Here is a 27,993-nt window from a genome sequence, read left to right on the forward strand (position 1 = left end):
TGGTGAGGGTAAAGCTACAGTTTTGGACAAGCTCCATGATCATGCTGACCATGTGCCTCTCCGGCAGCAGGAGGAGCAGCTTGCAGGTGAGGCCCTGGTGCCATATGGTGTCATAGGCAGCCGTCAGGTCTATAAAGACGGCTCCGGCCTTCTTTTTGGCTGAAAAGCTATCCTCAATGTCTTGAGTCATAAAGGTAACCTGATCTATGGTCGATCACCCACGTCGGAACCTGGCCGGCTCCTGTGGGAGCAGCAGGTCGATGATTGGTTCGATGCGGGCGTAGATGAGGCTATCGAGGATCTTGAAGGGGATACATAGCAGAGAGATGGGGCAGTAACTCTTGGGGTCCCCTTCAGGCGTGTTCATCACTAGGGCTCTTCTCCAGATTTTGCAGGAAGCAGGAAGAGAGGAACGCTTGGAGTGGAGTATAAGCTCCGGGCAGATAGAGTCTGGGGGGGGCCCGGAGGAAGGCACAGTAGAGACTCTCGCACTCCGCATCCCAGCACAGTTTGTAGCTGTTGCTACGTCCGCATGGGATGGATTCTTTGGCCACTTTCACCAGTATGCCACGAGTTCCCGGTATGCCTCGTCCATGTTGTTAGTGTTAGGTGATGGAAGGCACCTCGTGGATCTATGGATAATGAGGCGGTAGCCTTTCCAGTTGGCCTTTTGGAAGTTCCATCACTTCACCGGCTCACTCGGGACAAGGTCCACGAGTTTAGGCACGGTTATCAGCTATGGTCGATGTTGGGACCGCGGGAACTTTCCTAGCATGCGTCGAAGCACCAAAATCCCACAAATGTGTAGGCTCTTTGTATGTTCCAACAGGTTACGCAATAATACAATTGGCAATGGTTCCAAACCTATTAAAAAAGTAAAATTCGTATTGGACTTCTAGAACATTTAACACAATAACCATCAATGTGTCCAGATTTCTTCTAAATTTTGGTAAAATCTTTGTTAGGTGTGATTTATGACTTAAATGTCATTTTGTTGAACATATACCATAACCCTACCAATGCCAGACACAAGTTAGCCTGGAAGCCAGACTTCCTTGCAATACAAATACAGAACAGAACAATTACAAAGGGCTGGAGTACTCGTCTTGACAAATTCCATCAGCCAATCAACGTAATCCAGTTGGAACAATTTGCCAAATCCAGTCGGAACAATAGTGAAAACGTTTTTTCCACCAAGAAACTCTGCTAGTGCATATTCTTGTTCTTGTTTAATTGTTGTTGTGGAGTCTATTTATATAGAATATATATATATATATATTTATAATAATTGCACTAATGGACCACTCATTGCTGCGGGAGACTCCATTGCCAACGGCCTGTATTTCACGTCATCAACTAAGGGACGCAATAAGAGGCTGTGTCCCCACTGGGGGGCAGAACTGCAGTTGGCCCGGTTACATTATGATTTCTAGAAATCGATCAAAGTCCAGACTGTAAAACAGTTTGTTTTTTTCGTGAGGAAGTCTGGCTTCCAGGCTAGACACAAGTAGGATGACATACTGTACAACTCAGTGACTGCTGTGAAATGCCAACCACCCCCAGAAATGCTTTCACCATCTGAAATATGACTTCAGTCAGAATTTAGAGGGCGAAAAATTCCTGAGTGAATGCATCAGTGACTTTCACAAGACATTACAGGCGTAGTCTAATTGAATGGACACACTGTCACATCTTTTAATAAATGACCGCAATATGTCCTTAACAAAACAGCTAAATGCAGTTTGAACAAATAGTTGCCGCCCACTGTCGAGGACACATCTCTCATTGGGTCTCCTGCCATAAAGGCCTCCTTTAAAGGCAGCTTTGCACCATCATAAAAAGCCTGTAATTATGGATGGCTGCCAAGTGTCCTGAAAGTCACCTTAGTTTCTTGCCATTTGTGAGATGTGGTGGTATTAATAAACTCTACCATATCTTTAATATGGGGCTGTGGCCTTCGGCTCTTTGACATCAACAAAATACATAGTATACATAAAATACTGTACATAAAGGCTAGCACATTTACAATGCACTGTAAGCACACATTCCTGGGTGCTTTTAAGTTGCACTGTATGAAAGTGGGTGATCTGAATAGTTATTTTTATAAAAACATTTGTAATCTGATAATGTAATCCTATATAATATTCTAGGGGTGGATTGGGACGATAAATCTAACTGGGACTTTCAAAACCATGGTGGCCCAACAACATTAGTTATTATCATTATTGTTATTATATTCATTATTATTGTATAGGCCCTACAGTATATTATCATATCGTGCTGCGGCTATTGTTGTTATAAGATGATGAGGGCTTGCATGCACGTTATGTTCTACTCGCAATCAGACAACCCTAAGGCGGCTTGAAAACATATGGTTTACTTTTGCTAACAATAGTAACAATAAAAAAACACATTGAGCTGAATGATAACTGCCACGACAGGCATGAAAAAACACTTTGAGTTGAATAATCCACTTCCAACAACACAAAACTATAGGGAGGCAGATGCTGGCATATCTACAAAGAAACACAGTGGGTGTGTTAAGTAACTGAGCGGTTCAGCTTCGCTCAGAGCGAAGAACACTTAATGGGTTGCTCAGTTCCACTCACTCCACCGCTCAGAGTGCTGCTGAGGACTTTCTGACTAGGCTTGCCGTTTCCTATCGGACAGGAAGTCTGTGATCCATGGGCTGGGAGAGCACGCCCTCCAGGGTGAGCGGGAGGATGGTGTTGAAAGCAGAGCTGAAGTCCACAAATAGGATCTTGGCGTAGGTGCCTGCGTGTTCCAGATGTTGTAGAATATAGTGATTATATTACTATTCTATTAGCTAGCTGACAACTCTCCATGTTGTTCATCAATTAATCATGAGATAAATCGTCTTTGCCCACCTGAATATGCCATTCAGCGCATTATCTCTGACCGCATATTACCATAAGGAAACAGTCCACATGAAAGGAAACAGGATCCAACATGAAAAATCTGGTATCGGTTCCAGCGAATACACCATCCAGGTCTACCAGTCAGGTGAGCCAGTCACTAACAGGCGAGCCAGTTATTTCAATGGCAATCTATTTTTGGTGATCCAATGTTTCCCTTTATTTCTCTCCTAAGAACATACAATAACAAAAACACAAAAACCCACCCACAAAAAAAAGATGAGGTACAAAATCGCATACGATATACAGACTAACGGTGCCCATCGGTGCTCAGCCAATGATGTCCTTCAGCTCAGTGGCCACAGAAGTCCACAAGTCTATAGTTCCAGCCTTTGCCCCATGGATCCTTGCTGTAGAGAGCTCCAAATACACAATGCATACAATTTCATGTATAAAATAGTCCAGTGTTGAAACGATAAATCGGGTGGAGCTTTCCAATGCACAGCAACCATCTTCTTGGTTGCTGTGAGTCCTGCAAGAAGTATGCCCTGCTTGGTTTGTAATACATGCAATGAGGAAAAATCATTAAGATGCAATATCGCCGGCTCAGCGGTATTATTAAGTCTCGTCAACACTTGGATTAACAATGGCCTGTTATCATCGGGGGACCTCATTTCAATGATGCCCAGCATATAAATACATTAAATATCCAATCAATAAATAGCCTACTGTAGCACTGTAATGCAGTAGGCTAACCTATGAATTTGATCTGCTTGCGGGACTGGCTCAGAAGAAATGCATTTAGCCTAGTAGGCTACAGCTTGACGTCAATGACTGGATGGCTGACTAGTAGACAGTCAAATAACGTAGGCTACCTAAATAAATAGCCTAATAAGGTGAAATATATTGCTATCACAGCAGTGCAGATAGAGATTGCAATTAGAGCTGAGATTCTAGATTATTTTAAAAGCAGGGAATGTGCACCGGACATGGACAATGCGGATAGAAATGTAGGCTATTTGTTGGTGACTGTTGGCGCTGGTTATCCTCCCCACCCCCCAGCTCATCAAGTTTATTTGAATATACATGGGATTGGGAAAGGGGGAGCGCAGTCCAGTTCCTACTGTAGGGGAGAACGGGGGAAGACGCCCCCAATGATGTTGTAACATGCATGCAGCACTGCCGATCTGAACGATTGATTCATTATTACCATGGATCGGTATTGTGATTGATCAAGGGCGAATGTGAAATAGCAGCCACGAACTCAGCGGGTTATCCGAGATGCGGTAGCAGCGGCCAAAGCTCCTGCTGGCGGGGAGTGAAGCTTTTCAACTCGCTTGTCACTGGTTCCCTGGATGAATTTAGCCTGGCTGCAATAACGTTATCGCGAACGGAATGAATACCATCTACTAGCAAACAAAACATGTTCAGCTATAATTAACCTGTTCAAACTTAGATGACTGGATAAAAAAAGAATGTCTCCAATGGATATATTTGACAAAAACAGGTTAATACACAAGCCGGTTTTCATTGCTAAAGCAAAGCGGGAAGAGCCGGGAACGTGCGTCTACATTTCACATAAACGTGAACCTGTTCGTGGACGCGTGTAGGCCAGAAAAGCAAAACTGCGCAAGTACAAAGGCACAGGCACACTTTTATGACTACAGTGGAAGCATCACACCACAGACCACACAACTCCCCTGAGTGTGGTAAAGACATGCGGTCTTCACTGATGAAGGCAGGTGGGTGATGGCCTAGAGAGGGCTACACTGTCCCCGACCGGCTCTGACCTGAGGGGGTCTCACCACCACGCCACTATCCACGCCACGGGCCCCACAACTCAGCCCCTGCGTGGGCTAGAGACACACGGTCTTCGCCGGTGGGTGCATGGAGATTGCCCAGAAGTCATTGCACTGCCCCCGACCGGCTCTGATCTCATATAGCCTAGCCTATAATAGACCTACAGTAGCCTATAATAAAATAACCGAATTTCCACTTCGAGTGCATGCTTTGATCAAATACAGTACTTTATTCTCAAATGAGGCGCTGCATCGATAGGCTACTGTATTCGCAGAACAAAATGGTATAGCCTAAAAACAACCCAACATTAGAACAATTAGAGCAAATGATAATCAATAAATAAATAAATGAAATGACAGACAAGTTGTGGTGTCTTAGGCTATCGTAGCCTAAAAGAAAGTCTCTAAAACAACCGATGTAGGCTAACGTGGGCTGTAGGCTATTATTTAACAAATACAGTAGGTCTAGTAGGCTAATCCACATGCTCACAACACGTCTGTGTTCCTGAAGTCCATTAACTGGGAACAAAAAATGACTCGATGCGCTGCTTCAGGTTGCTGACGCGCTTTCTGGCTACCAAGGAATGCAGCTCGCGCAGCAGACTCGTTTGCGTTTTGCGCTCGACATTAGAGTAACAAAGAAATGAAACGTGACAGTAGGCTACAGCCTACAAGCAACATGTAGGTCTACATACAGTTCTGTTTTTTTTTTACAGTAGGATACAGTACTGTAATGAAAATCCCACCAGTAACCAGATATAGCAGGCTTAAAAAAAAGTTTTTTAAGCCTGTCCGGTAGACCGGGAGGTTCGGATCTCTGAAGTTCGGATGAGTGGGGTCCTACTGTACCACATACTGTAGCCTACTGACACCAGGGTTTCTTGATTAATCATAAACCCAGTGTTAAAACTAGTATCCAGGATTTTTACAGAAATTATTAAATTCAAAAAGCTTTTTAAACTTGTTGAATATACTTAACAGATAACATCTTACAACTGATACTATTGTTCTGTCATTCTCTTTTCAAATGTTCCCTTTTTCTGAAACTCTTATTAGGTATTTTTAATTTAATTTCTTCAGTCAAGACGGGAAAAGAATGACTTTCTCTTTACTTTACCACTTACCATAAAAAGCTATGAAACTGATAACATAATATTACAATTTTAAATACAACAATAGTTTATTTTCGTGAAAAAGTAAAAATATGTAACAAGGTCACAAATGCTGTTGCTGCCATCCAATTGACATACTGACATACTGTAAGTAACAGTCTGAGTATACAATACTGTACCACTAACTATTACAGAATGCCGTTACATACTATTCATTGCGTTACATATTTTGTAAGGCAAGTTAACGTAAGTGGACCTTTTTGAGGCCTTCCTGTGCAGACCATTGCTGTAACAGACGAGGACCACAATGGAAATAAGACTTGGACTTATTGTGTGAATTCCTTAACAAGGTTATACTGTACATGATGGTTGTGGCCAAATGGATTTGTAAATATATTTTAACATCTGTTAAATAATTTCATTCGTTCTTTCAGCCACCTCTACACTGATGCCCATGGAGCTTTGAACTCTCTTGAAATACAACAGCCTGTTCTCAGCTCTACACTTACGGACAACATAACATCTTAAAAATGATGGAACCACACTTGTATGTCTGGCTGTAATTTAGTGAAGAAATGCCTCTTACAGTTTCTGATGGAGTCTGTTGTGCTAGGTAATCTGCCCCTGGGGAGATGTCTAAATTAGAACGCAGTTTCAGTGACCCACATTAACTGATTCAGTTAGGTAGCCGCAGGGCTCTCGTTCCCTCGTAACCCACGCTGCCACTGTCTCTTTCATTTTGTGCTTTTGAAGGGGTACATATAGTATGTATGTACTGCACATACTCAAACCAGGTTGTGGACCAAAGGAGACTGTTACATGTAACTGGAAGGAAGGACAGAGAGGAACAAAGATGCACAGGGCTTATTTCTACTGTACTGTATGTCTGATTCCGAGGGGCTGTTGTCCTTATAATTTAAAATCCATGGTTTCACTGCTGTGACACCTATAGATTCTCTCTCTCTCTCTCTCTGTTTCTCTAACATGTCTCAACTCCTTTCTTATTCCCTCTTATTCTCTCTTCTTTACTTCCCAACTCTCCTCCACGTCAGCCTTTCTCTGTCCATTTGGTATAGCGTCTCTCTCTCTCTCTCTGTCTTCCTTTCTTCCCCCATGGTAACAGCCTACAGAGAAGAACCCAAACCTGGTGGCCACTGATAAGACCTCTCCTTTAAAGCTGTGGTCCATGGACTCAGCGGGCAGGGAGGAATATGGGGAATGGTATACGGTGCCACCACCACCGTGGTTCTCATCAGAGAGCCCAGCGTGTCGCAAGCACAGTGCAGTTGCAGCGCTGTCTCTGTGGTTTTATATCCTCATACTGATGTCTGGCGATGGTAGGAATGTGCAATGATACAGGATGAAAAACTAAAAGAGTTATATGTCGGCTATGTGACAAAATAGAATTATGTTGAGTAAAAGGACACATTTGCAAAATAAATGCCTTGTGAACACAAAGACATACTGTAAGGATGGCTGGTTCATTAGGGAGATTGACGATTAAACGACGCACCACCAAAGGGAAAGGAGAGAGGGTTTTTTCCATTCCATTCCACCGAAGTGTTACTCTACCTGACTTCTAGACAGTTTGTCCTGCTTCTGAATATCATAGTCCAATCAGCATCAAGTCGTGTTCTGTGGAGTACTGTCCCTTTTGAACGATTTTAGTTTGGTTGAAAATCATTGAGATTGTTCTATAGCCTCACATGTAAAGTCTTTATTATTCTTATTTTCTTGAACTGTAGGCCCTGTAATGCTAAGGGTTCTGGAGGGGCTTGCACTAACGTGTTTACGTCATACAGTATGCACAATAACACTGCTGGTGCCAAGCTAGAGTCACATTCGATATGGCGTTAAGAGCAACTCAAACACACACACACACACACACACACCAGACCCATCCACTAATCATCTTCTCTCAATAACACACAGAGATCATAAACACACTGGAGACTCACCTGAGAGGAGATAATGTTATTTAATTGTTATGAAATTGGCTGATGTTTAGATACAACTTCAGTGTCATGTGGCTTATTAGGGCATAAGTGATAGCTACAAACACATTGCCTGCTTAGATGAGATTACCTGTATTTAGATAGTCAGAAAGCCCTGCTCATTGTTGAACAAGAGGCAATTGTCAGGCTAAACATAATGACACAATGTGTCCTTGTTATTTCTGTAACATGGCTGCTTTCACATTTGTAACATGCTTGTTTCCTGTATACAGGGAGGCCAAATGCTGATCCTGACCACTCAGACTTTGCACCTTCCCTTTTCCTTGGCCCAGATGTGTACAGTGACCGAGCAGATCTCACCAGGAAAGAGAGGAAATGACAATGTGGAGAGATATGACCGGGCCTGCAAGAGGAGATCACTGTATACCAGTGCTGCAGGGCAAGAGGCTGACCTCCAAGATGCATCTCCTGAGGAAAACGTTGGAGAAGTGTAATGTCTCCGGAGGGAAAATGAAGAGCTTAAAGAGGAGGTGGCAATGTTAAGAGCTGAGAGGGACTACTACAAGGAGCTGGCTTCAAAATCCTTCTCAGTCACAGCTTTCTCTGAGACTGAGCACAGTACAGAGCAGGACAGGACGAAGAAGGGAAAAAAAACATTTACACAGGACTTATTGACTGTACTGAGTTCTTCATTGAAAGACCATTTAACCTAAGAGCAAGGGACCTGGAGTAACTACAAGCATCACAACACACGTAATGCTTTAATAGGTATTACACCCTATGGAGCAATTTCCTATGTCTCAAAAATGTGGGGGGAAGAGTCTCTGACAAGGACATAACAGCACAATCTGGCTTCTATGCACACATTAAACTAGGTGACCAGGTGATGGCTGACAGAGGTTTTCTTATCAGTCAAGAGTTAGCCAAACATGGTGCTACCTTCGTCATGCCCCTGTTCCTCAAAGGTGGACGGCAACTCCCAGGACACGCAGTGCAGAGAGCTCGTCAGCTGCCTGCTGTTCGTATACATGTTGAGGGAGCAATAGAAAGAATTAAAATATCCTTAACCACACCCTCCCTCTTTCTCTTGTACCATTGTCAAGTGACATTTTAACTGTTTGTGCTGCCATGAGCAACTTGAGACCAAAACACATTAAATGAATGCAGGTCACTGAGGGTATGACTTACTTTAAAATACTGGACAAACCACTTCACCAGGAATTTGACAGGCTCTCTTCAGGTCTGTTTTAGAATGCCTATTCTCACACTTACAATATATCATTCATCCACTTGATTTTCATTCATTTTCTATCCAATGCATGATAAACAATTTACTCGACATCAAAATGCTTTCATACAATTATCACCTAAACTAACGATCTGTTTGTACGCAATTGTGGTAATAAGCAATTATCCATTCAACTAAGTTCCCATTATGTTTAATCTTTATTTTAGTTTTTACAGTATTTGGGAGAACATACTGAGATAAGGACATTAAGTGCTCAACTTATAAATATAAGAGTAACTGGGAGCTGGGTCCCACAAAAAGTGTTCTAGACAGCATTCCAATAATGTGTTTTATTTAAGCAATAAACCACGAGAGGCCGTGTGTTATAGTGATTTTATAATAGCTAGGGGGCGTTGTTAGGCACGACCTGAAGCGGAGTGCCTAAAACCCCCCTAGCTGTTATAAAATCTTATGAAAATACCATCATAAACTGAGAATACTGTGATTTTACTGAAAAATACCATCATAAACTGAGAATACTGATAACACTGAAAAATAATACCAGATAAACTGAGAATACTGTGATTGCACTGAAAAATAATACCAGATAAACTGAGGATGCTGTGAAAATGGAAATTGATGGATGAAATTTAGATTACAGAAATAAAATTGCACTTGAAAACATATATGTGTGTTTCAATGATCACTTGGTGAACATTATTAATGTTTGTGAGGAATCATTACCAGTAATTAATAATGAACATAGCTGTGTCTCCTGTAGGCGATTACATGCATAATATTCATTTTTTCTTTAATAAAAAAAGGTAAAGCGAGAAAATTTCAACAGGTAGCCCCCCAAATGACTCTCTACCCTTCAGGTAGCCCTAGGCCTAATGCTGTGTTCACACTGGGCGCACATTTTTCTGGCGGCGTGGTGAGTTTACATAGAAAGTCAATACAATTTGCGTGAACTGGGCGGTGGGCGGCACGGGCGACGCGAATCGCCGAACCCAGCGGCATGGCGGCCAGGATTCGCCGCGTGGCGACATTCGCAAAAGTTTAATTTTTTGAACTTTTTGCGGCAGATTCGCGCGGCAACCCATTGCTCCACACAGCATTAGAAAGGTTGGTGACTACTGTTCTAGAACATACATTACTGAGACAAAGGTCTCTTGGAGATGTGCCTTGTGTTAAAATGTAAAAGAAGGGCATAAAACAAGGACATACAGAGAAACAGAAGAAATCAGAAGGCACATTTAAAAACAATTACATAAAATATGTTTTAAAGAATCAGCAAGAAGCTTTCTAAAAGCTCTGAAAGGCACTAGTGAAGGCAGATTGGATGACTCTTGGAAATCATTCCAAAGGGGGGAAGAAACACTATCTTCCTGTTTCACTGTTTAATCACAGGCCTCTGTTTTGTGTGCAGGTTGCACAGAGACAGTTATTACTTATCGTATCGCTAGAACAGATTATGGTCCTGCCAAATGTGGGTCTGTTACATGTGCATTGTTGCATCACCTTCCTCTTCACGACTATGATTCCCTGAAAACTCGGCAAACAGTGCAGGAATGAGATGGGCCTCCACAAACCTTTGCAAAAAAAAAAGAAGAGATTAACTTCATCAACTACTTGCATACAAAATAACACAATAAATCACCAGTAAAATAAGCCTACTGTTTAGTCTCATTCAAAATCTGCATGATGCACTCCTCATCCCGGGGGATATTGATGCCGAGAAGCCCAGGCTTGGTCCAGATGACACTGACAGTTGTGGGTTCCAGTAACCAGCATTTATGTTTGTACTTGCAGATAGTACTGGTGTGTCTTCCTTAAACAACCCTGGCTATCTAGACAGAACGTTGGGTCTTTTGTTTCTTGGAGCTCTGCTGGAGACGTATCCTTATGTTTGTAAGGGCACTTGATCTCAAGCGCTGACTCTCCATGGCAGTCACAGCTTCTGATTCCGTCAGCGGAGGCAGCCAGGAAAGGGTAGGGCTTGTAGACCACAAGACTTGCTCATCTCAAAACCAAGTTGGCATGCAGATCATTGACAGCTCTATAGTACTCCTCCCGTGCATTGTCTTCATGGTCTATCCCCCACTTGACAGATGCTACATGACTAATGTCGCATACATCACTCTGCATGATGCCCTTAACAGCTGAGGCACCAGTACGGCCGTTGATACGGTGAACATTGCTAGCTGTCACTCGTCCTCTTCTGTGGAGATTTCAGAGCACTGAGCTTGACTGGTCAACAGTGGCTTGACAATTTCCTGGGCTGAATAACTCTCCAGATTGTGAAACCTCACTGCCCTGTGGGGTGAGGGAGTATAAAGATCCTCTGATTCTGATGCAGAGAGCAAGCGTATCTGGGCCATATACAGGCCATATCTGGCCCTTGTGGCTTAATTCCGGCCCATATAAGGCCCAGAATCATTACACATCCGCTTGCTATCTGGGGAGTCAGTATCACTCTCATCCCGTGGTACAGCTGCTCATGAGGGGAGGATACGTTTAAGGTCATCCAGAGCCTTGTGTCTTTCTTCATCAGACAACCCTGGTGGTCTTCTCTGGCTCTTGCGTTGGTGGCTCACAGATTTCCCATGCTTTGGGTGGGACAGGTCAAGGTGTTCTGCAGTGCAGTTGGGCAATTTCTTATTGCTCACATTCCATGTGCATTTTTTTTTTTATCTGTGCAAGAGACTTCATTGTAGACTGTGTGTTGTGCACCTTCAATAGCAAACAGCAGCAATACGGCTACATGCTTCACCTACTGTAAGCCTCCTGTACATGTGCAATGACCAGCGACTACATAGCCATGCCTGCTGTCTAAACATAACCAAGGGTGGTAAGGGGAGTCATTGAGACGCTGTCCAGGTACAACAGTTGCTGTAACAAAAGCTGTGCTTTCTTGTTTGATGTTGTGTTGTCTTAGGTTTTTGACATGGCCAGGCACATAATAATTATAGGCTTCTAATGACTTATATGCCTGCAAAGCCTCACCTGTGAAGAGACCTGTATTCATGAGGTAGCTACTGTATAAATATCCATGTATTGGAGAGGAGGAAGCTTAGCAGGGTCAGTAAACCACCCATCAGTGATATTATAGGGGTCTGGGAGTGGCATGATGTTATCACCGACATGGAGCTGCAGTTTGTCTTTATAACGATTGTAATCTGCTGTGTCTAGGCCAACAGAATGTGTGGACAACTCACTCATCTTTTGTGCTAGGTGGTCCTGTCCGTCTCGTGCCTTTACTCCTGCTTCTTCTCATCTTCCTCCTCTCTGCCTCTTCTTATTTACTTCTGCCTCTTAATTAAATCTTGCCTCTTCTAATTCTTATTTATTCCTTCCTCTTCTCATCTTCTTACTCCTGACTTTTATTTAATCCTGCCTATTAGGCTACTCCAGCTTCTTCTCATCTTTCCTCTCTGCCTGTCTTACCCTGGTTCAATACTTTTCCTGTAGAGGTGAATAACGTGAACTAGGGATGTCACGGTGGGGATCTTTTTCCACCGACTATTAAACCCATGACAACACCGGTATTACCGGTAGCACTGTCTACAATAAGATTGCTTAGTGCTTGCTTTGATCTTTAACATTAGACCTTTGCCTTATATTGTATTTAAATTTGGTGTTGTATGCCTCCACTGCTTGCCTGCAAATGCACAATCACAGTGAGATATTAACGTTACACTCAGTCTTGTGCTTCTTTATGATCAGAATCCGTTTTTTGCCATGTAGTTTTTCAACATAGCCTACTAGGAATATGCACCATGCCCGAAGCAAATTCCTAGTATGTTGAAAAACTACATGCCAATAAACAAATTCTGATTATAAAAAAGCACAGGACCGAGTGTAACAATCTTATTCTTACCTTACTCGGATCGCGCATTTGCAGACTAGCCGTGGAGACATACACCAAATTTCCGCAGTTATGTTATTTATGAGCGAAACGCTGCTAGACTACTAGAATAGGCGAGAGAATAGGCTGTTAGAATAAGCTTGCCAGTGAGCTTATAGCAACAGCCACTCCTCGGTGGCTAGGTTAGCTGTTAACGTTAGCTAGTCTAGCTAGCCACGAGAGGCTGTAGCCATAAACCTTCCCCTTTCTCTAGACTCCGCTCTGTGCTGCGTGTGCATGCAGAGGGGCAGATCAGACACTTGTTTGAGATTGATGAGCGGGCGCTGATATGCGAAAATTAACTAAATAGGTAAAACAACGGTGTGGCGGTGTTAAAATAATGACTCGGTGAATACACGGTGTATGCCCAAACACCGAGTAACACCGACAACTGCGGCAAGCCTAACGTGAACATATAAAAATGTTACTTCTTCTGACACATTTCTTAAATGACTGTAGAAAGAAGTACAGAGTGATCTCTCATGTATGCGACTTAATACTACAACTGTGTCTACATAGTGACATGTTGTGAGATCGTGTTGCCGTCTGCCCAGTTCTGACTCATCCTGAAGTGGGTTGCCATCCCTATCTTGGTGGCAAAATCTCAACACATTCAATTTCATTCATTTCAATCAAACAACTGCTCTCCATTGATTTTATTTGCTGGATTGGTGTTTATGGTGTAACTCAATTCTAATCTCATGCTGCAAATCCCCATTGACCGATCCAAAACAAATTCTGATAGCAGGGGGAGAGAGAAAATTAGGCAATGTTCTTAAGGTGTCACACGTCACCTAGGTAATTTACTTTATCGTCCCCATCTCTTTGCAGGCACTTGTAAGCCATAAGCTGTCAGCTACAACATCTGTCATGGCTAGGGATGACCCGATATCATCTCCAAATTGCAGCTTTCCACTCCATCTCCAAGGCTGGAAGCTCCACCTCCCTTGGCATGTTTTCAGAATACAGCAGGGGGATGAGTCAGAGGAGAGGCGGTCTCTAGTGGCTTTGAAGCTTTTTATGTTGTGACGTGGTTTTGGGTAGAACTGGCCTACGATCAGTTTTAAGGTGGTCAACCCGAGTTCAGAGATGGGTTTACTGTAGTATTGATTTATTTTGAGTGTGGGGGGGGGAATAATTTGTTTTTCAAATGGATTTTTTAGTGGGTTAGGTCTTTCAAAGATATCACCCATTTCAATAATAATACAGGGGTCTCGCCGCGCTTCAGCTGTAGCAGGCTGGCCGGTGCTTCTCAGGAGCGGGACATCAGTGGTAACAAGTAGGGAGAGGAGTCGCTGGAGCACTCAGCTATAAGAGCCTTTTATTTAGGTGCAGTATAAGCTTGACAATGTTTTGAATGATGATGAACCATGAACCATGATGATGTACTGACATCGAAACATCAACAAACGTCAAGTTTATACTGCACATAAATAAAAGGCTCTAATAGCCGAGTGCTCCAGCGACTCCTCTCCCTACTTGATATTTCAATAATACTTTACTATAATTCTTATACATTCTTATCACACATAACTTATTCAAAGTTGTAAAAATATTCAAAGTATGTCTTCAGATAATGAAAGCAACCGTAATCTGGTGCATCAGAGGAGGAAGGCGACCCAGAAAGGCCGCATTCGAATTGCTTCTCCGTTCCTCAAACCAATAGGCCCTTTCACATTCTAGTTTCATCTTTACATTGTTTCTGTCCAGCTCCAGGCCTAAGCCTTATATAAGATTACATCATTTTACTGACCATGTGGCTGAATAGTTCATAAATACTGTAGTTCAGTGAGAGCAGATTCCAGTCCTAGGTACTCAGCTAGACATTGGAAGGTTCCCAAACTGGCAATTTACTATACTATTCATTGTCTATCAGTATCATCCTCATCTACTTATCTCATCCGAGAGAGAGAGAGAGAGAGAGAGAGCAACCTGCTTCAGAGAAGATAGCCATAGGCCTACATGCTCATCCCAGCATGGGACTGTGTAGCAATGTAGCACAGAAAGAAATTATTTGATACAGTACACCAGTTACAATCCTGTGCTGCATATGTATAACCTTTCACATCAAAAAATTAATTGATTGATGACATATTTCTATCAAATAACATGCATAAAACATAACTTTAATGAAACCTCTTCATTAGCTTACACAAACTTGCAGATTTGGTTAAATTCCCCCTGAATATTTCCAACGTTAAGTTATAACAGACCATCTTACAGTCGTGATTTTCATCACTCTGTAAATGATCATTTAGCTATGAAAAGATATGCACTTGCTTTGGCCTCCTGGTGGTATTATTATTATTACCAGGCTTGTGAAGCAGCAGAGTATTACAAGAACGCATGGGTTTTTATTTGCCATCTCTCCTTTATAGCTGTATGTAATGATATTCTGTCAAATAGTGTGAAAAATTGGCACCCCATTATACCACTAAGCCTCAGTGAAAAGAGCAAACATTGTATTAATGTCTTGGGTAATATAACACTGCATAAGATCCAGCTAGGGGGAAAAAACAAAAAAACACAACTTACTCAAATGCAACAACACTATTAGTAAAATGATCAATCTTTCATGGCATGTTGACACTGAGTGAAATGACCTACAGGCTGTAAGCCAGCGCACCTAGGATAGCGTTTGTCCGGTTGTCACTCCCTCTCTCCCTCCTGTCAATGTTGCCCTACATTTCTCTGTTGGCACCACAAGAGGCAGTAGTCCCAGCACACCAAAATCAACCCGTCGTCCTCCACTAGAGTAGCGGTGAAAGTATTGGACTCCCACCCGGGAGATTGGGGTTCAAGATCTGATGGGGATGATTTTATGGGACTATACCCCAAACCTCCACACGTTCATCCTTTCACTCCAACCTTTTCCCAGATAGTACACAGATATCGGTCCTCCGTTGGAATCAGAGCGACAATCCACTGGAGTGTTTCTACTGGGGGGTGTCAAGAGGGGCACCCTCTGGAGAGTCGGTAGCGGTCTCTGAGTGGAATTCCACTCGCATTCGCATGCGCTGATGCCCTGCCCTGTCGCTTTTCTGATGGTAAAACTCATGTGGACCTCTGTTGGGATACCGTCTGAATTCCGCTTGCATGGCACGCCCTCCCCTGTCCCTTTTCTCATGGCAGATCTCGGTTGGGATACTGTCAAAACCTGGACAGGTCAGGTACATTCTGGTTCAAAATTTGCTACTCAAATTTTAATGCTACTTCACGTTACGGCAGCTATCTTAGCGAGCTGACAAATAGAGTAACAGCTCTACTGTAGATCCCCCTTACTACCCTGTCACTTGAGCATGACAGATCTCCATTTGAGAATGAAGCAGAGGGAACGCACACCTATTGTGGTGAGGTGCTGGCAGCGGCAGTAGACAATTGAACAAAGAAAGTGATGTTGCACACTGGCTTCATAGATGCAAAAGTTGACTTAATGATACATAAAAGATCTCCAATTGACACATTGCATAATTAATACCTGAAACCATTGTTTTTTTTTAGTTCCCCCTTGGTTATTACATTATTCATCAGTGTCAATATAGTAGCTTTCAGTAACGGTGGCATCTCGACCAATTACTGTGTACTGTAGGCTGAATGCATTCTTTCTATTGACTCTTGAGAACATGAATTGGATAAATGAGGAGGGTTCAACTGAAGTGGGTTTTCAACATTGGTCATCCACAGAATATTTATACAAAATACTTTGATGGAGTGATCAGGATCAAGAAGCTAGCACCGGTTCTTTTATGAAGTGGATCAGATTAAACCTACTGTACACTGATAACTTGTCAGACTGTAACAAATTGAATTGACACAACCTTTCCCTCCCTAAGATTTAACAATGGATAGTTGATAAAAGATGTGGAGGTCTGTGAGGTTTGGTCATAGAACAAACTAGTACGGGTGTTCTGGAGCCCAACTCTGCCTACTGTAGCTCCTGGTTCTTCTGGAGATCCACAATTATTAGCTGAGCCTATTTTAAAAGTAGCCATAAGTTGTTATTTTGCATGTGCTCTCAGGACATGTTGTGGTTGTGACCATCTTTGTAAAGAAGAGAGGCATGTAATGCACATGTATACAGTAGTACAGAGTCAGTTGTCTATTGTATAGACAAGGTGCAAGGTGTCACGTGTTCACTTGTTGGTCCAGGGGGTGGCACGTGTGCCATTGTTATAATGAGAGTGAGGGCCTATGTATAGTACAACCAGAGTACTATAAACGGACAGTCTTATTCTGAGCTGCTGGTTGGCAGGGGGCTTCTTCCGAGCTACTCTTTGGCAGGGGACAAGTCTTGAGACAAGATGTCTTGAGCCTCATCATGACAGAAGTGAACATGTGACACCTTGCACCTTGTCTATACAATAGACAACTGACTCTGCACTACTGTACACTCTATCACTTGAATCAACACCTGACAACACTTGAGCAATTGAACACCTTGTCTATACAATAGAGAACTCTCTGCACTACTGTATACTACTGTACAGTATACTTTACATGGTATGTAATTGCACTGCCTGTATCATGGACACAGTCACATCCATCCATGATCAGATACTGCTGTTTGGCCATGTCCAATCCAGGTGGGGCTTGCACCTGAAGACCATCTTTGGAGGGGCTGGACATCAGCGTTGCACAGCAGCCGACACCTGACTGGTGTTGCATCACGTGTTCTCTGGCCTCAACCACAACAGGCATCCCAGCATCAAAGCTGCAACAGAACAGAAGGGAGATGGTGCATTCAAATAGTGCATTAATATATTGGCCACAAATAAAATACAACCATACCATGTCCATAAAATGGAATAGCTAATACATGACAATGATAATTACCTGAAGTGCTGGTAACTCTTAATGTTTGGGAGCTTTTTGAAATAGCTACTCAGATGCTGGTGCCAGTTGTAGCTTTCAACAAGCACTGTGCCCTCCTCAACTCCGACAAGCTGTGGGGTGTTGACTTTCTTCACAGGAGCGCTGTCTCTCACCACCCCAGCAATGTCAGTAAAAGTGTCCACTCTGGTCTTCCTATAGTGCTGCTTGATCAAGCCAAAGCACCAGTCAGGGGAAAACTTGGTGTGGCCTGCAATCAGGAAGTGTAGGTCCAGCTTCAGGTGAAGCTTGTGCATGGTCTGCCAAGCACAGTACCACAGCACAAAGCTGTTCTTGTTTTGTCCACTGCAGTTGTCACAATAAAGGTCCACATGTGTTTCTCCAACTCCATAGTTGTTGAAGAAACGTAGTTGATGACTGCATTGCTGCTCTTGACGCCATCCCTTTGTCGATCAGGTAGTTCACTTGCTTTTATGGTACCTAAACATAACTAGATAGCTAGCCATCATTGGGCTTCATTTCCTGAACTTAGGTTTAGCTTAGCGTGCAGCCAGGTTATGGGTTACTGTTTATTTCAGATATTACTCTACATTTCAACCAGACATTCCAGTGTAACCAGGTAGTCAAAATAACTAATAATATAATACACCTGATATAAAATGGGCACCGCAAACACAGGCATTTCTGATGATGTCCTCAGTCTAGTCCGTACCCTTAATAATGACTTGTAGCCACAGGCGAATTCATCTGTTTTCCTCTGCTACTGTTTCAAGAATGCGCACGCATACTTGTGCTGACTAGGCTGTAAAAGGGTCTATAATTATAGATATGACCCACGCTCGTTTATTTATGGCCGATGGCTCTACCACATAAATTCAAAAACTGACATAGAACCACCAGGTAACCGCATTTTTACATAACTTCTATAACATCCAGTGACAAAATATGTCATGGTACCTTGGTATGTCCACACCAAGGATTGAACCCATAACCTTCGCTGTGATAGGCAGCGCACTATCCACTCGGCCACCGCTGACCTGGGAAATCTGTGGAGTCTTTTTGTTTTGATGTTCTGGGACCACTGCCTCTTGTGGTAGCAACATAGCACTGCAGGTCAACAACCTGGCAGAGACCGACAAATCGGCATTCCCTCTTCTTGGTGCGTCGGCTTACAGCCAACGCACAAAAATAGTCTTGAAGAACTTGGTGGAAATAGGAACAAGGGGACAAGTAGACGACTTAAGTTGTGACACCACTTTGCTCAGTATCTCTGTGTCAACTGGTGTAAACAAGCTCATAATCCTGCTCCGTGTGGGAAGAGGGTCATCAATCAAAACATTTGGTATCGACTGGGTGATATTCATTCTAATGCCAGTTATCTTTTCTGTAAAACATGCTACAAATTCTTCACACTTTATTTGTCAATAAAGTTCCTCTATCTTTCTAACCAACATTCAGCGGAAGCCAATTTTCACTCGTTGCGCATCTCGCTCCAAGTCTGTTTTGGCTATTTAAAACACAGGGTCCTTTGTATGATTATGCACGATTATGCACTACAACCTGCTATGTGTATGTAATGATGCCCAAATATGTTGACAAGAGATAGCTAGTGCTAGCTAGCTAACATTAAGGTAAACCTGAACGTGACCATGCAAACGGCGAAAAGTCGATGATGTCAATAAATAAAATGTAACGTACAATTTATTAGCATAGCGAAATTAGGCATACAATGTTTAGCTTGCCAGCTCTGACAATGTGCCAAATCTCAAGCTTTAACCATATCGGCTTGTTTACATTTATCCAGAACCACGCATTCAGACAGTTTGCCTGGAACGCTATGAAGTCGTGAGTTGTGACTTGAAGTCGTAACTTACGAGCTCAAAATCCTATCTGGAACGCGGCATAACTATTCCGCCATCTATGGATATCATGCGTTTTTTAGCTCAATGATATCATGGAGGTGAGAAAACCGAAGCGAAACATCACGGAGGAAGCCAGAAAAAGAAAAAGACAATCTGATAACGACAGTGCACTTAGCCTACTTGCAGAGCCTGTGGGTGCGCAGTTCCAAGAAAACGCAATGTATTGCTTTAAGCAATATAATTTATTTGTATTTGTATTCTTAAATAACAATGGTTCGAATGAGGTGATTAACTTACTTACCATTGTACTGAAAACCAACGTCCACCATCCGTTCGGTTCGAGCGCGCAGTCACCTCGAGTCACAAATCAGTCACCTGTAACAAATCTGGGAAGAGTTCTTTGAGCGCGAGGGAAGACTGCAAAGTGAGATTAGCATTCTTTCAAGGGATTTCAAAATAAAGGTCCCATAAACAATTGAACTGCTACAGTTGTGAGAATTGTGAAGTGTGTGAGCGTGACAATAGGTTGAAATGTGTAGACTTGGCAGCCCTGCACCACCTCATCTGATCTCTGATATGAAAGCAGTTGACATGAACAAGGTAACATTATAGAACAGTGCTGAGTATGGGATAGCCGGAGCCATATATTGAAAGACAATGTTGCTGTTTTTCTGAATTAAACATATTAGTTAGCTAGCTACAATAGCTTCTTCTATTTCTGTGGGAAACCAGCTAGCTAACGTTAGTTAATCTCCAAAAACAGAGCAGAAATAACAGCTAATCAATCCACATTTCCTTTCTTTCTCTCCATCCCCTCTCCAAAGAAAGACATAAAATCTAACTTTATTTTCATTATTATGCAAATGATTTCATTTCAGTGTCAACAGAAAGAAGTCAGCTAATGCTCTACACTGACAACTTAACCCAGCTCTGCATTGAAGGAGAGAGTGAGGAGGGTAAGGGACATTGAAAGTAATTTGAGCCGGGCTTCCTCGTGGTCCTATTGTGTGCCGTATTCCTTGTTGTTTTGTTTATATGTTAGTTTTCGGACTGTAAAAAGTGAGGGGGACAAAAACAGGATTTTGAAAAGTGAGGGGGCCGTGTCCCTCCTGTCCCTAGTGGAAATTTTGCCCATGGCAAGTACAGTATGGTGATGTGAATGGAATTGTGGAGGCCAATGTATTTGATTGTGAGGGGATTATTTTTCCTTTATTTTCTGTAATGTGTGTGACATTTCTCTTCGAGGACAATAAAGATGACCATATCTTATCCAGTTGCACAATGCAATGTAACCATGACTTTTTAAATAAGTGAAGTATTTTGGTTGTGTTGGTTGTGACATGTGACTGGTATGTCACATTCACAAGGCATGTGTTTGCAAAGAACATTGAATTGTGTCTCTTGTTTCCATATTTTTTTTCTGTTTAGCAGCAGCATAGTATTACAGCGCCTACACAAAATCAAGGAGAATAAGCGACTTGTCAAACAACAGTTTACCTCATATGACGATGTAGGTCAGTCTGATTAAGTTTCAAACTAACAACTGTCAAAAGAGGAAATCGATACACAATTTTGGCGCTGGACGAAAGTGGCTCCAGTCAATATCCCAGACTACGCAAACCACCGGAGAGCCCTGAGGGAGCCTGGTTAAAAGGATTAGCCCTCTGGTACCCAGAAGTTCCCACTCCATAATTGTCTTTGCGTAGTGATGAAGATCCCGAGCAGCAGTGTCATGTCATCATCCTCCCCTATTATCAGATAGCCCTTGGAAAATCGATATGTATGAGGTGGAGCTGGAACGCTGACATTCACATTGTCTACAGGAGATCAGATTGAAAAGAGTATTCAGCACACAATGACTGAGGCCATCCTAAATATGTTCCACAATTCTCAAGGTTAATGGTGCTATTCATATTACGCTAATCCATGGCTTTGAATAGAAAATAATCAAGTGTCTAATCAAGGCCTTTTATATACGAAGGGCTTTGTTTAGGGATCTATAATTTAGCTCCCTGCCAAAAGGCTCCTGTCAAAAGCAGGATGTAATTCCAGGAGTTGAGTATGATAGTCACTTTATTTTATAGAGGGTAATGAATAGAGATACATCAGATGAATGAAACTTTAATGTGAACATTATCCTTCAGAAGTTTGTACGATTGGACTAATATATGTCTCAACTGAGCGGGATGGAAGCGGTTTTATTGTCTAGCACTTCCTCAAGCAAATGGCCATAGTGGCTTCAATGCTCTTCAAAGTAAATATGTTTGACAAAGGCCTAGAGGGTTTGTCTGACGTCCATTTATTTTAGAAGCACACTGGCTTTATCTAAAATATTTAAAGAAGGGTAAGTAATAACACCTCTGATTACATCTCTTGGGGCAGCAGTAGCTCAGAAGCCATCTGGGAATCGGACGGTTCCCAGTTCGATTCCAGCTCCTCTTGACAGGGTGTTGAAGTGTCCTTAGGCAAGATGCTGAACCCCTAATTGCTCCCAATGAGCAGGCTAGCACCTTGTATGGCAGCTGCTGTCATTGTGTGCATGTGTGTGTGTGAATGAGAGAGGCCATTGTATCAAATGTTATTTACTGTAATAAACTTGTGTGATTACTGTGATAATCCTCTTGGGAATAATAGTGTTCCTTTATTGTTGTGCAGAACTTATTCTTTTGACAAACCTTTTTGGTGTAGTTTGAGCCTTTTGGGGGGCTGCAGAGGAAATCCAAGCCAAAGATTGAAACTGAGTCACACAAAATGGGGTTGACTGACCTGGGATAGCTACACACAGCCAGCTTCAAATTAAATAAATGAAAGGAAAGGGAAGAGCTTATTGGATGAATTGAATCATTTTATTTTGTAGCCAACTGAGGGATTGGATAGCGAGTGGGATCAGATTTTGATTCAAAACTTGGGACAAAAAGGGTTACTGTTCTGCTCCACTGTTAAAAACACACACAAGGCATAGACAGTCTGAAAACACAAACATCAGTATCTTGTGCAGTGAAGTTTAAGTTTAAACTCACAAGATACATTTACACAGGACCTTGAATGTCTTTTTATTGGCCACACGGCAATTACACACCACCACACATGAAAGTGAGCAGTGACACAGAACACACAAACACATGCAGTTCAGCAGTCGCTGGTGGAATTTGACCTCTGCATTTCACCCATCCAAGCTGTCCTCTTTCAGGGGCAGCCAGGTGCAGTGGGCAGCCTCATCAGTGGCGCCTGGGGACCAAGTCCAAGTGCTCAGTCCAGGTCCTGGTCAGGGACAAGACTGAAGAGCATCTGTTCCTCTGCCTGTTTTTCATATTGGGTTCTTGGGAGGAAACCCTTGTGAACACAGGGAGAACATGCAAACTCCACACAGAAAGGCCCGGGAGATACCCCACGTAAGTACCTGACAACCCTGGGGAGAACATCTTCAGTGCCAGCATCGTCCCAAGCGGAAATCGAACCCAGGACCTTCTTACTGTGAGGCAACAGTGCTATGTACCCAACATACAGTAACATCACTATCATACATATCTTTTTATTTGTATTTATTTAATAGTTTAAAATTCAGAGACAGTGCACATTAAGGAACATTTCTGTAAACATGCTGGTTTAGCCAAATTGGATAATTTCCAACCATAGTCTCTGGGGCAGATGGCAGGAGCACTACAATAATTAAAATACATTAAAATACATAATATACATAATAACAAATAATACATAATTACATAAAAAACTTAAAAATAAATACATAAAAACACAGACCCCACAACCCCACCCCTATCCATCGATGCCTTGACTTTCTCTATAAAGCCGTTTCTCTCAAATGATTAGCCCTGAATCCAAATTGCATTTCATAAAGTGGGTAGGAGCTATTGTTGAGATGGTCGATGATTTGCTTAGCAATCAATTTTTCAAGTACCTTTGATGCAATGGGCAGGATACTGATGGGCCTGTAATTGGATGTCATCAGAGGGTCACCACTTTTGAATAAAGGGACCACAACAGCAGGCTTCCACGGGAAAACTTTCTACGTTGAAAGCAATATTGATGATATGGGTTAGTGGCTTAGCTATTGAGGAATTTACCTCTTTTAACATTAATGTGTCCATGCCATAGACATCCTTGGCCCTTGAGGATTTGAGAGAGGCTATTACATTTGTAACCTCAGTCTCAGACACTAATCTTGGCAAGACTGCTGACTCACTGGTGTTCACAGTAGGATCAGCTTTATTTTCATGAACTGTGAAGCTTTGGGCTATATGTAGTTGCCACTGACTCAACAAAGTATTCATTGAGGGATGAAGCCACAGCGGCTGGACTTATATCCTTGATTCGTAATTCAATTGGCTTAATTGTACTATTGTTTTGACCTGTTAATTTTTTTTATCTGACTCCATATAACCTTTGAATTGCCATGAGAACTTTCAATAATTGTGATAAAAAAGCCAGCCTTGGCTTTTCTCAGTTCCCTTGTTGTTTTGTTTCTCAGCATGGTAAATTTTTGTCTGTCATGGGACCTCTTTGATTTTGAGGCCAGTTTTAGAGCATTATCTACGGTGGCCCTGAAGTGTCACAACACAACACATCAAAAAAAGTGACAACGCATCAAAAAAAGTGGCAACACATCAAAACGGAAAAGAAAGAATTCTACCAGTTGAACTGAACCTGTCCCGAATCATTCATCACCGCACCTGTTCATCATCCTGAAATCACCTTCAGCCTCCTACAAGAACCCGGTCTACACTCCACTCATCTTACCAGCCTATACGTGTGGTAAAGTATAGCCCTAGCCTACATTTTTACCGCTCGTAATTTGTAGTGCTTTTCTCTCGTCTGCTAACTTTACACAGTTGCAGTGCCTACCTTTTTGCTCGTTGCCTTTTCGCCTGTGATCATTATCACTCACCCTCCTTTGTCCTCCTCGTCTCTCCAGAACTCTGGACCTCCTCCGCAGCACCGTGCCAGCCCACACAAACTCCACCTCCAGCCCTCTACAGCTCTCTTGAGCGCAAGGACATTTTTTATTATTTAGTGGCAGTGTTTGTGACACCTATTTTTTCATCCCCGATGTTTTTGTGGCAAACCTTTTTGTGGCTCCCTTCCTTTGTTCTATTAAACTGCCTGCTGGGCCTTGCCCGTTCTCCTGTCTCCCGAGTTGATCTGTTGGGTCCTAGGCAAACACATCCTGACAGATAGCAGCACAGTTAAAGAACATTTCAGTCAATCATATCCTGTAAAAATGTCTGACAATATACAGTATGCATAGTTGATAGTGCACCCACTGTTTAACAGACATTTAAAATGGATTTAATTCATTCCAAAACTTTCTTTAGATGGATAGCTAAAGAACAATTACCAGCAGACAGTGAAAACTAAGAAACTAAAGTGTGTGTAACCCTGTTTAATTTATTGATGCCTCTATACTGTAAGTATAAGGTTGAATAAGTAAGTTCATAGTGTAGTAATAAAAAGCCTTTATTGTTAAAAAGTTAAAATTAATTGACCAGCAATGAAGTTACGATACAGCCCGTTGAGAGAAGTGAATATTGGGTGATGTTCAGGGTTTACTAGAAATTACATTTATAATGTAAATTATTTGTTGTGTAATGGTATCTGTTAAAATGCTTTAAAATGTACAGTAGGACCCCACTTATCCGAACCCAACGGGACCGAAGGTCGTTCGTATCTCTGAAATGTCCGGATGACTGAAACTTATGTTAAAATGCACCAAATTCAATAAGTGGTATACTTGTTTCATATAGACTCATAATAGACCAATAAATACCCTTAATTACTTGTGAAAATGCATCAAAATTGCAATCAAATAGCCAACTAAACTCATATATCCTTGCCTATAATAGACCTACAGTAGCCTATAATACAAATAAACGAATGTCCACTTGAGTGCGTGCTTTGATAAAATACAGTACTTTATTCTCAAATGAGGCGTACGCTGCATCGATAGGCTACTGTATTCGCAGAACAAAATGGTATAGCCTAAAAACAACCCAACATTAGAACAATTACAGCAAATGATAATCAATAAATAAATAAATTAAATGACAGACAAGTTGTCGTGTCTTAGGCTATTGTAGCCTAAAAGAAAGTCTCTAAAACAACCGATGTAGGCTAATGTGGCCTAGGCTGTAGGCTATTATTTAACAAATACAGTAGGTCTAGTAGGCTAATCTACATGCCCACAACACGTCTGTGTTCCTGAAGTCCATTAACTGGGAACGAAAAATGACTCGTTGCTCCTCTGCTTCAGGTTGCTGACGCGCTTTCTGGCTACCAAGGAATGCAGCTCTCGTGCAGCAGACTCATTTGCGTTTTATGCTCGACATTAGAGTTACAAAGAAATGAAACGTGACAGTAGGCTACAGCCTACAGGCAACATACAGTTCTGTTTTTATTCACAGTAGGATACAGTACTGTAATGAAAATCCCACCAGTAACCAGATAGCAGGCAAAAAAAAAAAGAAAACAAGTTTTTTAAGCCTGTCCGGTAGACCGGGAGGTTCGGATCTCTGAAGTTCGGATGAGTGAGGTCCTACTGTGCAAATAAGAAGAAAGAAGTAGATAAATGTTTTCTGAATTAATAATATTTTGTAACTGTTGCTAACCAGCCGATGACATGCAATGTCAAAGGACACGGAAGTGGGGGTGTGGGTGAGCGTGGGTGAAACGTGGGCGAAGTGGAAAACGAGAGCGGGTGAAGAAGTCGCATTAGAAGAGTGTTACCGCTATATAGTGAACCAAACGGTTTTATTAATGTTTTAAACACCATTTATACAAAGTATTCGAACAGGACTTTTCAGTAAATATATTGGTGTTACAGTGACTAGGTTTTGAGTGGATAACTCAACCCAAGAAGAACAAAGTTAGCTAGCTGCTAACCAAGTAGCTAGTACTGTTGCCTGGACTTTGCTAACAAGCTAGCGACCAGCAAACTGGAGTAGAAAAGTCTGCGTAACTGTGGAGTCAACGAAGGACGCAAAGACACTGACGGAGCTGGCTAGGTTGCCAAGTGGTGAACTTTGTTGAGATCGTCAGTCCATGAGTCTTCTCTTCAGCTGTCTGTTCATCGTCCATGTGGATCGGATCGTCATCTCTCCTCCCTCTTCTGCCGCCCTGCAGCCTGCTTGTGGTGTGTGCAGGGGCGTGCTGAGACGAAAAAACAGCCCTGGAGTCTGACCTAGCCACCTCTGTATATATAACTAGAGAGGCTTGCACTCAGAGAGTGCAGAGAGTCCCCCCCACTACCTTTCCTCTACCTTTCCTCCCACCTCCCACCACAACCTCTCATGTGCTGTGCTCTCCTACTGGCTTTTGGAATTGGTTACTGTAGCACCACCTGTAGTTTTCTCTTTCTGCTTGACATCTTTCCTCTCCAATTTCCAATACGTTGCTAGTTTTGTGAAGACTTCCCATTCATATTCATTAACAGACAAGCAGAGCAGTAGTGGAAGTGGGCTGGTTCATAGTCTGCAGACAGTAGTTTACAAGATGTACATTTGAGATGCAGACCCGTTTCCAGAATGAAATGCCAGGGGGGGCATTCAATATGTTAGGGGGGGGCACACACAAATTGTTTGGGTGCTTTTAAGCCCGTTTTAAGTCGTTTTTCAGCCAGATTTAGAGGGATATCTCGTTTCTCATTGTTATTCTAAGTTCTCACCGACACCTACTTCTGTGTGTTTTTGACATAAGTCTATATCTATCTATCTATCTATCTATCTATCTATCTATCTATCTATCTATCTATCTATCTATCTATCTATCTATCTATCTATCTATCTATCTATCTATCCATCTACCTACCTACCTACCTACCAGTCTGTCTGTCTGTCTGTCTGTCTGTCTGTCTGTCTGTCTGTCTGTCTGTCTGTCTGTCTGTCTGTCTGTCTATCTATTTACCTACCTACCTTACCATTACCATATCTTTGGAATGTCTCCTCACTGCTCTGAATTCATCAAAACTGTAAAAATAAGTTTATTGCTGTTATATGGAGAATATGAAAAACATTTTTGTAAAACCTTTTTAAATAAAAATAACACTAAATGTATCAAGTCCATAATAAGTGATTCAAAGTACATGCAAAAGGGCACCCCTGTTGTGCAAACAAATGAACATGTTTTCCCCAAAAGAAAATTGCAGCTTATGAAACTAGCATCTTCAGCCTTATTTGACGAGTCACTTAACCAGCCAACTCTCCTCTCCAGATAGGTGGGGTGACCTGAGAACCTAAACCCTGGGTGGATAATTGTCTTGGTAAAGTTAAAACACGTTAAAAACGATTGTAATTACTAAAATGTTTTTATCAAGACAACAAAGCCCTGGCGTCTGGTGGGTCCTAGAACCGGATAAGTCAGGACCAGCGATGCACGCGTGCAGCACACACAATTTTGGGGGGATGCGCTTTCAAA

The sequence above is a fragment of the Borostomias antarcticus genome (assembly GCF_949987555.1).
Source record: "Borostomias antarcticus genome assembly, chromosome: 10".
Classification (NCBI taxonomy): Eukaryota; Metazoa; Chordata; class Actinopteri; order Stomiiformes; family Stomiidae; genus Borostomias; species Borostomias antarcticus.